The sequence below is a fragment of the Choloepus didactylus genome, assembly GCF_015220235.1.
Source record: "Choloepus didactylus isolate mChoDid1 chromosome 11 unlocalized genomic scaffold, mChoDid1.pri SUPER_11_unloc1, whole genome shotgun sequence".
Classification (NCBI taxonomy): Eukaryota; Metazoa; Chordata; class Mammalia; order Pilosa; family Megalonychidae; genus Choloepus; species Choloepus didactylus.
In genome coordinates this window covers 4,357,005-4,369,026 of record NW_023637577.1, presented here as the reverse complement: position 1 = coordinate 4,369,026, position 12,022 = coordinate 4,357,005, and positions in this window count along the sequence as shown.

The following is a 12,022-nucleotide window of genomic DNA, read 5'->3' as shown; positions in this document are numbered from 1 at the left end:
TTAACATTAAAATGGAAAAGACACTCATCTTATATACTACCTATAGGACTAAAAGCAAAAAAGTTGGAATATAATTTGTAGACTGGGGAATATTGTAAAAATCAAGAATACATGGAATTAAGAAATGGTTGAAAATATAATTGCTACCATTCATTAGCATTTTGCTAATGGTTGAAAATATAATTGCTACCATTCATTAGCATTTTGCTAAATTAATTATACTTAATCTTCACACAACCTGCAGAGACAGTTATTGGTACTCCCATTCACTGATGGCAAAACTAAAGAGAAAACATGACTTGTCCACATACACGAGTGGTACCAGAATCTGAACCCAATCTGACTCTGAAGGCAGGCATGTTTTTACAACCCGTGTTGTTCTCCTGGGTGCAACTCCAGTCAAGACACACAGTAACTTAAATGTTTGTACAATAATTTACAAAATTATAAAGTAAAAATAAATAGCAAGATCCTTTAAAATACAATACCCCTATCAGCAGCTTTTAAAAGCAATGGCCTTTTTAAGTTTAAAAACCTCAATTTTCATTTATATTTCTGTAGGAAACATTTTAAGTCAGCTGGAGAGCAAGTCCCCAAAATCTAAAATTGATCTTTAATTCATCTCATTACACACAAACTGCTCTTAATGAAATAAGAAAACAACAACAACAACAAAAAACTAGACCCATGGGGTACCAGCCTCAAAGGATGATCAGAGTGGTTTCAGGTTTGCATAATTAAATCTGCATCTCAGCATTTTAATTAGGCATGATTTCTCCCCAGAACTGCAACATTTAAAATCAAATTAAACCAGGAGAGGAGTGAATGTAAGAAAATGTATCTGAACAACAGCCATTTTTGATTGGTAAATATTAAACAAATTTCTTTGATAATTCTACTTCCCCTTCCAGTTTCAATAAAATGCCACAATAAAGACTCCAATGTTAGGGCATCAGAAATAGAATTCTTGATAGCTTAGCAATCCCTGGTGGCATCAAGAGGAATGGTTAACATTATTTGGGAAGATAAAAAAACCTAAGAAATAAATTATAAAGTTATCTGGGTTAAAGCATTTATAGGAAAAAGAGAGTAACTGCTACTCATTAATGGGACCAATGCCAAGTATTCTGCTAGATGTTTTAATTACACTATAACATAGATATTACCACTACATAATAAAAACGTACTCCTTATTTTAGTTTCCTAGACTGCTTAAGCATGAAACGGTTCTGTTTAAATTATGGGAATTTAATAGCCCACAGCTTTGAGGCTGGAAAAATGTCCAAATCAAGGCATCATCGAGGCAATGCTTTCTTCCTAAAACTGTGGTATTCAGGAGCTGGCTGCCAGTGACCCTTGGTTCTTAGCTTGTCACATGGCAAGGCACAAGGAGGTGTCTCCTGGCCTTTTCTCTTCTAGATTCCATTGATTTCAGCTTCTGGCTGGGTCATCTGCAGCTTTCTCTCTCTCATGTCTGCATTCCAATTATAAAGGACTCCAGTAATAGGACTATGACCAATCCTGATTGAGGCAGAACACAACTGAAGTAACTTCATCAAAAGGTCCCAATTACAACGGGTTCACACCCACAGGAATGGATTGGATTTAAGAACATGTTTTTCTGGGGCACATACAGCTTCAAACCACCACACCCCACCCCCAGAGAAAAGCTGGCAACGAAGTTGGAACAGTGCTGCTAAGAAGTCTGAGCTCTTTAAACACACTGAACTGCTACTCCAAGGAAGTAGCTGAGCGGTAAGAAATGAAGAAGCACAAAAATTGTTGACAGATTCTTTGTATTACAGTTTCAACAGAAGCTTGATAAAAAACGCAGGTTCCGATTTTTTGGCAATTATATCCACAGGTACTGTGTTCTTCCTACTGTATCACTTCAGAAAGCACATAATTTGGTTTCCAGTCTGAGGTTCAGATTGCACCAAGTTCAGATGTGGCCATGCTGATCCCTCATTTTATAAAATCCTCCATCAAGGTATGGATCTAAGATGGCATCATAGAGAGGAGTGGAAGCTAAGTAGTCCCCCTGGAACAACTTTAAAAAAAACCAGAAACAACTAGTAAATAATCTGGAATAACTGCAGGGGGACAAACGTGACCATCCACTCATCATACACCAACCTGAACTGGGAGGAATGCCCGAGATCACAGCACAAAATCTGTAAGTAAAAACTGCGGATCCAAATAAGGAGACCCCTCCCCTCACAGCCCGAGCTACAAAGCCTCGTGGTGCCAGAGAGAAGCTCTCTCCCAGCAAGTGACTATAGCTCAGCTGAGCTCCAACTGGGGTTTTAATTAGCGAGTGTGAACTGCTCACTATTAGGTACGAATCCCCAACAAGCAGACAGAGGCTTTGGGTGATGACTGACCTTGGAGAGCCAGAGGGTTGCCTCGGACTAGCTCTGAAGGGGACTCTCTGTTCCTTTTCTGGCTCAGTGGAGAAAGCCTCAGCCATTTTCAGTTCCCAGTTCTGTGACCCAGACCAGGGTGGAGACAGCACAGGCAGAGAGAGACAAGTGAAATGCTAATGACCTCCCCCTAGGGGGGGTCTATCTTCTCTAAGAGGAAAGGGGTGGGGCCAAGCTCTACTACCTGCCTTTCATTCAGAACTTGGGGAAAAAGAGCCACACCTCCTTACGCCAGTCAAGAATTATAGGCTAACAAGCACCACTTGCTGGGCAGAAAACCAGAGTGACCAGAGGCATCAGAGGGTGTACCAATTTTCTAAGACACACCCTCAGGGAAACCAGATACTGAATATTTGTTCCTTCTGGGACCTGAGCCCATTCTGGTCTGGGGAGGCCTGATTGAGGTAACCAAGGAAACCATGCCTAGACAACAGAAAACTACAACCTACACCTAGAAAAATGAGGTTATGGCCTGGTCAGGGGAACAAACTTGCCCTTCAACTGTGACGCAGGAATTGAAACAACTAATAATAAGGCAATTCAAAAAGTTTAGGGAAGATATGGCAAAAGAGCTGAACCATATAATGAAAACACAGGATGTACATAAGGTAGAAATTGAAAGTTCAAAAAATAAACTGGCAGAATCTATGGAAATGAAAGGCACAACACAAGAGATGAAAGACACAATGGAAACACACAGCAGATCTCAAGAGGCAGAAGAAAACACTAAGGAACTGGAGAACAAGGCAGCTGAAAACCTACACACAAAAGAACAGATAGAGAAAAGAATGGAACAATACGAGTCATGTCTCCAGGAACTTAAAGACAAAACAAAAAGCAAGAATGTATGTGTCATTGGTGTCCCAGAAGGAGAAGAGAAGGGAAAAGAGGCAGAAGCAATAATAGAGGAAATAATCAATGAAAATTTCCCATCTCTTATGAAAGACATAAAATTACAGATCCAAGAAGTGCAGCGTACCCCAAACAGAATAGATCTGAATAGGCCTACGCCAAGACACTTAATCAGATTATCAAACATCGGAGATAAAGAGAGAATCCTGAAAGCAGCAAGAGAAAAGCGATCTATCACATACAAAGGAAGCTTGATAAGACTATGTGTGGATTTCTCAATAGAAACCATGGAGGTAAGAAGGAAGTGGGCTGATATATTTAAGATACTGAAAGAGAAAAACCACCAACCAAGAATCCTATATCCCACAAAACTATCCTTCAGATATGAGGGAAAGCTTAAAATATTCTCTAACAAACAGACAGTGACAGACTTTGTGAACAAGATACCTGCTCTACAGGAAACACTAAAGGAAGCACTGCAAACAGAAAGGAAAAAACAGGAGTGAGAGGTTTGGAAAACAATTTTGGGAGACAGTAACACAGCAATATAAATACACTGAACAAAGATGACTGTGAATATGGTTGAAGGAGGACGGCTGGGATCATGTGGGACACCAGAACAAAAGACAAATAATAAAGACTGGGACTGTGTAACTCAGGGAAACCTAGGGTGCTCAATGATTGTGATAAAAGGTATAAATGTTTTTACATGAGGTAGAACAAATGAATATCAACATTGCAAGGTGTTAAAAATAGGGTGGGATTGGGGGGAAAATACAATCAATGCAAACTAGAAGCTAGAATTAACAGAAACATTGTATTATGCTTCCTTTAATGTAACAAAAGCGATATACCAAAGCTAAATGCATATGGGGGGCGTGGGGAATAGGGGAAAGGTATGGGACTCCTGGCATTGGTGATGTTGTCTGACTCTTTAGTCTACTTTAGGTTAATGCTATCTTTCCTTTTGTCACCTTCTAGCTATCAAGTTTGTTTTTCTCTCTCTTGCCTTTTTCTTTTGCCTCTCTGCCTTCTTTAACTCTTCATCCATCTTTGTGGGAGAAATGTCCTCATATATAGAGTGGCGATGGTGCTCAAAACATAAATACGTGACTATATGGGGAACCAACGATTATTTACTTAGGACAGAATGTATGGTGTGTGAACAAAACCATCTTAAAAGAAATGGGTTGATGAAGAAAGCTTGAGGGCCCTATGTTGAGTGAATTAAGACAGATACATAAAGGCAAATATTGCAGGGTCTTATTGATGTGAACTAATTATAATATGTAAACTCATAGACATGAAATATGTTGCCAGGATACAGAATGAGGCTCAAGAATGGGGAGCAGTTGCTTATTATGAGCAGAATGTTCAACTAGGGTGAACTTAAATATTTGGAAATGGACAGGGGTGATGGTAGTATGTAATGAGAATAACAGTGCTAAAAGGTGTGTGAAAGTGGTGAAAAGGGTAAGCTTAGAGTCATGCATGTCACCAGAAGGAAAGTTGGAGGTTAAAAGATGGGAATGTATAAAACAGTGAATCTTGTGGTGGACAATGTCCATTATTAACTATACAAATATTAGAAATCTCTCTCACAAACTAGAACAAATGTATGACACTATAACTAGAAGTTAATAATAGAGAGGCATATAGGGAAAAAAGATACACCTATTGTAAACTATATACCACAGTTAGTAGTATTTTAACATTCTTTCATCAACAGTAACAAGTGTACTATACCAAACTATGAATCAATAATGGAGGAGGTGGGGCATGGTTAGGGGTACAGGAGGATCTGAGTTTCCTTTTTTTTGTCTTTATTTCTTTTCTGGAGTAGTGAAAATGTTCTAAAAATTGAAAAAAAATAATTGTGTTGATGGATGCACAGCTGTATGGTGGTGCTGTGGGCAATTGATTGTACACTTTGGATCTTTGGATAGTTGTATGGTATCTGAACAATCTCAATAAAATATATATATTTTATATTTATTTTATATTTATATAATCTCAATAAAATATATATATATAAAATCCTCCATCAAAGTTTCACCCAAAGTACCCACTGATGTACCTGGATCCCTTATTTCATTGAGTTGCAACTTAGTATTTTTTTCATTCTAATCCCTCTGTATTTATAAGAAGGAATTTTATTTTAAAAAACTTCCCTTCACTATCAATCTACAGGAAAAATGGGGACCAGAGGAATGCACACCACCGTGATGAAATCTTGAATACAGGAAATTCTATAAATGATCTAGTTTCATTAGCAAAGAAATGGTTTTTATTATTATTATTAAAAAAAAGCATGTAAATGATTTAGAGACCTCAGACATATAAGCAATGTGGGCCCCAACTAAGTTGTGATTCAAATAACCAACTATAAAATGATGTTTTTGGAAACAACCATGAAAATTTAAATACGTACTGAATATCGGATGTTAAGGAATTCTGTTAGCTGTTATAACGGCATTATTATTATTTTTTTTAAAAAAGCTGTTACTTGTTAAGAGATACAAACAAAATACAATGGGTAAAATGATATGGTATCTGGCATTTGTATTAAAATGCCATGGAAAATAAGCTGGGAATAGAGGAAGCAAAATTTGCAAAATATTTTTAATTTTGAATCTGGGCTAATGTGTATATAGAGGTTTACTTTTCTATCATACTTTTGTATTATGTTCTAAAAATTCCTTAAGTTAAAAGGTTAAGATATACAACTAGCCAACTCTGCCAAATGATTTAAGTGTATTCAAATTAGGGAGATTTCCTCCTTCAATTATATTCTTAAAAGGCTGAATAGGAGTTGTAAACTAATTTAATCTGACTTTTAAACTTCAAATTCCCTCTACCTAAAAAAATAATGAAGCAAAATAAAACCAATCAACCACCCAAATAAAACTTTAAACTACACTAAAACCTTTAAGGATTTAGTTGGATACTTAAACCTCTTGACAGTAGTGATCAAATGATCAAACCTCTTAAGAACTATATTGTCTCTATCTACTTATTTGCAAATATGTAATCTTCTACTAACCCTACAACTATTGGCTATTATTAATTCATAATGAATTCTTCTGACCAAAACATCTGAAAATGCAGCATGTTAATCAGTACTGGATGTTTAACTTTATAATAAATTTCGTGGAAATCAGAATTTTCAAACTGCAAAGGAGTTAAAAACCCAGGCTGCTTAACAGAAGGGTTTTCTTATTCCACGATGTCAAGATAAGCCTTAAATATTGTTCCCTGCTTACCTACTTAAAACAGAATGACATATTTTCAAATGCCCATACTATTTTAATCATTTTGATGGTGGAAGCCATATATCAACTATTGTAATAAAGAAAAATGTGAATAAATGAAATTCAAGTAATAACTTTCTATTTCCCATTTCCATTTCTTTCTAAATCGTTTCATTGTCAACAAAAATCAAACTGTCAAGTTTTGACTAGGGCTGTCAACACAAATCAAACCAATCAAGTTTTGACTCAATGCAGTGTCCTGTTATCATAGGAAAGTACAACGCTGGAATTTAGGATACCTGATTTTAAGGCACAATTCAGCTAAATTTGGGGGAGTCTTGGGAAGCTGTTTCCAACTTGTCTAGCATTTAGCCCTTCAAGATTATTCAGAGGAATAGTTTTTAATTTTATGAATTATAAAAACTTCACAGGGCAGTTTCTCTGCTGCTGTCAACTTACTAATAGCAAAAAACAATTTTATTCACCTACTCTGACCTCAAGAATATAAGCAGTAGCAGAAAACACTGCAAACAACCAATTATCTGCACTTGAAAAAAATGCCTCAGAAAACTAAGCTTGAATTCAATTGACTTTCTAGTATTAGCCAACTATGAGGTATCAAATTAAGAAAAACAAATTCACTTAAATTATAAATGATCCATTTGTATACATTAGCCATCCCGAACCCTTTCCAAAGTTTTAGAGAAACTTTCGGCACTTTGAAGAAAAAACCTGGAGGTTTCAACAGCAGATTAGAACTGGCATAATATACAGTAAATTCCAAGACAGGACAATTGAAATGATTTAGACTGAGGAGCAGAGAGAAAAAATGGAAAAAAACAAGTGAATAGAACCTAAGAGGTCTGTGGGATACCATCAAGCATACCGACATATGCATTGTGTGAGTTCCAGAAGAAGAAAGAGGCAGAAGGACTATTGAAAAAGACAATGGCAGAAAACTTTCCAGATTTAATGAATAACATGAATATGCACATTCAGGAAGCCCAATGAATCCCAAAAAGAATGAACTTGAAGAGAACCATGCCCACACACACAGTAGGCAAACTGTTGAATACCAAAAACAAGGAGGGAGTTCTGAAAGCTGCAAGGGAAAAGCAACATGGTATATAAGGGAGCCCCAGTAAGATTAAGTGGTGATCTCTCATCAAAAACCATGGAGGAAAGAAGGCAATGGGATGAAATATTTAATGTGCTGAAAGAAAATAATTGCTCCCAAGAATTTTATATCCAGCAAGACAGTCTTTCAAAAATGAGGGAGAAATTAAGACATTCCAAGAGAAACAAAAGTTGAGGGAATTTGTCACTGCTAGACCTGCCCTACAAGCAATGCTAAAGGGAGTTGCACAGACTGAGAGGAAAGGACAGCAGACAGTGGACTGAAGCAGAATACAGAAATAAAGATATCCGGTAAAGGAAACCACATAAGATAAATATAAATGCCAGTATTATTGCATTGTATGTTTTGGTATTCAACTCTACTTTTTACTTCTTACACATGATAAATAAAAATAAAGAAAACAAAAACAAAACCTGGAACTTTCAGAGAATGTGTTAAGAAGTATAGGTAATAGGCAACAATGAGTAAGGAACTCAAGAGCTCCAAGAAGTTTGGCAGCAGACACATAATACACCCAGAGGTGCCACCCTAACTACTAAACGTTTCTCCATCCTACTTAATTTTCACTTTAATTCCTAAAATTCCAAGAATCAGGCCAATGAATTAGCAATACCCTTTGTGAAGAATGTAAATACTTTTCACAAGGGAAAGGGTTAGCCATCACTAACTCCTTAGTAAGAAATGATGTATTTTTCTTTCCTCCTATATACCGAGATTAGCCATCTGAGGGAATGAGTTTTTAATAGGGGAGAAAGTAAAAGTTAATTTAGGAACTTGAAGCACCTACTGGGAAATAGAGTAGCAGTGGAAGAACGGAAATAGAGGGCAGGGGGAATAAAGAATGGCAGATATCTTAATCTACAATGTCACTGTCAGGCTCAGGAAGGTGTTTCTATACAAAAGGTTCTCTACCCTTAAAAACCATTACTTCATATGAGATAGTATTACTGTTCTGGAGATATATTTGCTATATGTGGATTACACCAGAGACCTCGACATCAAGTCTATGGTAAGATTTGCTCCAGCTTCTCTAAATTACTGGTCAACTTTAGAATTACAGCCTGCTCATATTGACAAACGCTGATCTGGATAATGTAGAAGGCTCAGCCTGGTTTCACTATTTGTCATGCAAGAAAATCCATGCATTTTATGTTTAAAATACACAAACAGATAACACTCAATTTTTGGTGTAATGCAGTTATTGAAATGGAGATACTTTTAACAAAAACCAACCTGTATCTGAGTAATTATGAATTCTACAATGAAAAAGATTTCTATCTGGCAGACTGAACCATAGTAATAGAATTTTTTTTTTTTTTTTTTACTAAATTAAGTAACATTTGCCATGTAGCTTTTATGGAAAATAGTTATTAAAAAAAAAACAAAACCTATAGGCAAAGTTTGCTAGCCAGTCAACCAAGTTTTGGAAATTTCTGAGGAGCTTCCCTCCCAGAACTGTTTCCCAATCAAATCCTTCTTTTTTTCCAGTAAAGGATTAACACAAATTGCTTAATAACTAATTCTCATAGGCTAGAGTTATAAGTATTCACTTAATTTGATAAGGAAACAGATGTTAGACAGTTTCAAGACTCCTGAGGACTGGTCTTAATAGGAATAGAATTCTGGGAGAACCTAAAATAGCTGCTAGGTGAGACAGGGCAAAAAAACACCTCCGTGAAAAATACTAGATAAAAGCCAGAAAGTGACCCAGAACACCAGTTCCAGCGATGCACCAGCTGGACAGTCTGCTAAAACCACAGGGGCTGTGCACTTGGTGAAACATGGAGTCTGCATTCTGAAACGAGTGAGTAAGCCGGCTGAAAGTCCCGTGGCCATGCTGCAGTGTGGGGAAACCGGGGGTTGGCGTTTGGAGATGCCAGGAGCAGCTGCAGTTACGACGGCGAGAACCACGCAGTGAAGCACAGCAGGAGCAGGCTGACAACCTCTTGGTGTCTGGCATGAAGGATAGACCACTGCTGATTCCCTCAAGGCCAGGGGGGCAGTGGGGAGAGCCAAAAGGAGAAAGAAACTGTGCTGCTTGCAGCCAGCTCCCCGGCGGGCTGGGGATACTCCTGCCTGGGGACAGACCCACAGCCCAGAGCCGCGCCAGGAAACCCAGTGTGACGGAGAGTGTATCCCACAGCACCGCGCACATGTGACAATATCGGCCATGCACAGTGGCCTTGGGTGCACACACAGCTAGTTGTCCTGGAGCTGGGAAGGCAGAGCTGTGCGAAAAGGGGGGGCATTGAGACGCCCCATTCAGCCATCTTTGCATCAGGCTGGGAGCACCCCTGCAAGGCCCGGAGGCCTGGGGCTTCCCTTGAGGGACGGTGCACACTTGTGATGTAGCACAGCCTTCCCTCAGCAGAGGTCCTGGAAGATCACAGCTGAGAAGGGGGCCCTGCTCGGAAAACCCAGGGACCCTACATCAATGCCGGGGACTTGTGTGTCAGCGGCAGAGTAATCTGTGGCAAAACTGAAATGAAGGCTTAGACTTTTGCAACAGCCTTAAATCTCCGGGAACACCTGGGAGGTTTGATTATTAAAGCTGCCCTGCCTCCTTAACCACCCAGACACACGCCCCACGGGGCAGACAGCACCAACAACACACCCAAACTGAGTGCACCAATTGAACCCCACAAGAATCATTTCCCCACACACCACAAAGTTGATGAGAACTGACTTGAGGGGAATAGGTGACTAGCAGATGCCATCTGCTGATTAGTTAGAGGAAGTGTACACCACCAATTTGTAGATCTGAAAAATTAGATTGGTATTTTTTATAACTTGAAAGAACCCTATCAAGCAAAGCAAATGCCAAGAGGCCAAAAACAACAGAAAATTTTAAAGCATATGATAAAACCAGACAATATGGAGAACCCAAACCCAAACCCCCAAATCAAAAGATCAGAAGAGACACTGTACTTGGCGCAGTTAATCAAAGAACTACAAAGAACAAGAGCATGGCACAGGATATAAAGGACATGAATAAGAACATGGCACAGGATATAAAGGACATAAAGAAGACCCCAGAAGAGCATAAAGAAGAAAATGCAAGGGTAAATAAAAAAATTGGAAGATCTTATGGAAATAAAAGAAATTGTTGGCCAAATTAAAGACTCTGGATACTCATAATACAAGATTAGAGGAAGCTGAACAACGACTCAGAACAGAAAATGAAAGAACAAAAGAAAGTATGGAGAAAAAAATTGAAAAAATCAAAATGGATCTCAGGGATATGATAGATAAAATAAAACATCCAAATTTAAGACTCATTGGTGTCCCAGAAGGGGAAGAGAAGGGTAAGGGTCTAGAAAGAGTATTCAAAGAAATTGTTGGAAAAACTTTCCAAACCTTCTACACAATATAAATACACAAAGCATAAATGCCCAGCAAACTCCAAATAGAATAAATCCAAATAAACCCACTCCAAGACATATTCTGATCAGACTCTCAAATACTGAAGAGAAGGAGCAAGTTCTGAAAGCAGCAAGAGAAAAGCAATTCACCACATACAAAGGAAACAACATAAGACTAAGTAGTGACTACTCAGCAGCCACCATGGAGGCGGAAGGCAGTGGCATGACATATTTAAAATTCCGAGAGAGAAAAATTTCCAAACAAGAATACTTTATCCAGCAAAACTCTCCTTCAAATTTTTCAGAGACAAACAAATGCTGAGAGATTTTGCCAATAAAAGACCTGCCCTACTTCAGATACTAAAGGGAGACCTACCAACAAAGAAACAAAGTAAGGAGAGAGAGAGAGAGAGAATTTTAACAGACATATATAGAACCGTACATCCCAAATCACCAGGACACACGTTTTTTCTCTAGTGATCACAGATCTTTCTCCAGAATAGACCATATGCTAGGACATAAAACAAGCCTCAATAAATTAAAAAAAAAGATTTTTTTTGGATATATTCAAAGCACATTCTCTGACCACAGTGGAATACAAATAGAAGTCAATAATTTTTTATTTGTAACTCCACTATTTACTTCCTACAGGATATAAAATACATAAACTCTAATGACAAATCGGTGGTTTTGGACTCAATGTAAAATATGTAATTTTGACAAGAACTATATAAATGTGGGGGAATGGAGGAGTATAGGAACATAGTTTACGGGTCCTATTGAAGTTAAGTTGGTATCAAAATACAAGATTGTTATGAACTTAAGAGGTTAAATTTAAGCCCCACAGTAAACACAAAGAAATTATCAGAGAATATGACCATAGAGATGAACAGTATGGGTTATGAGAAGTGGGGGAAGGGGTAATGGGGAGTTAAGAAATGAGTATAGGGTTGCTGTTTGAGGTGAAGGGAAATTTCTAGTAATGGATAGTACGAA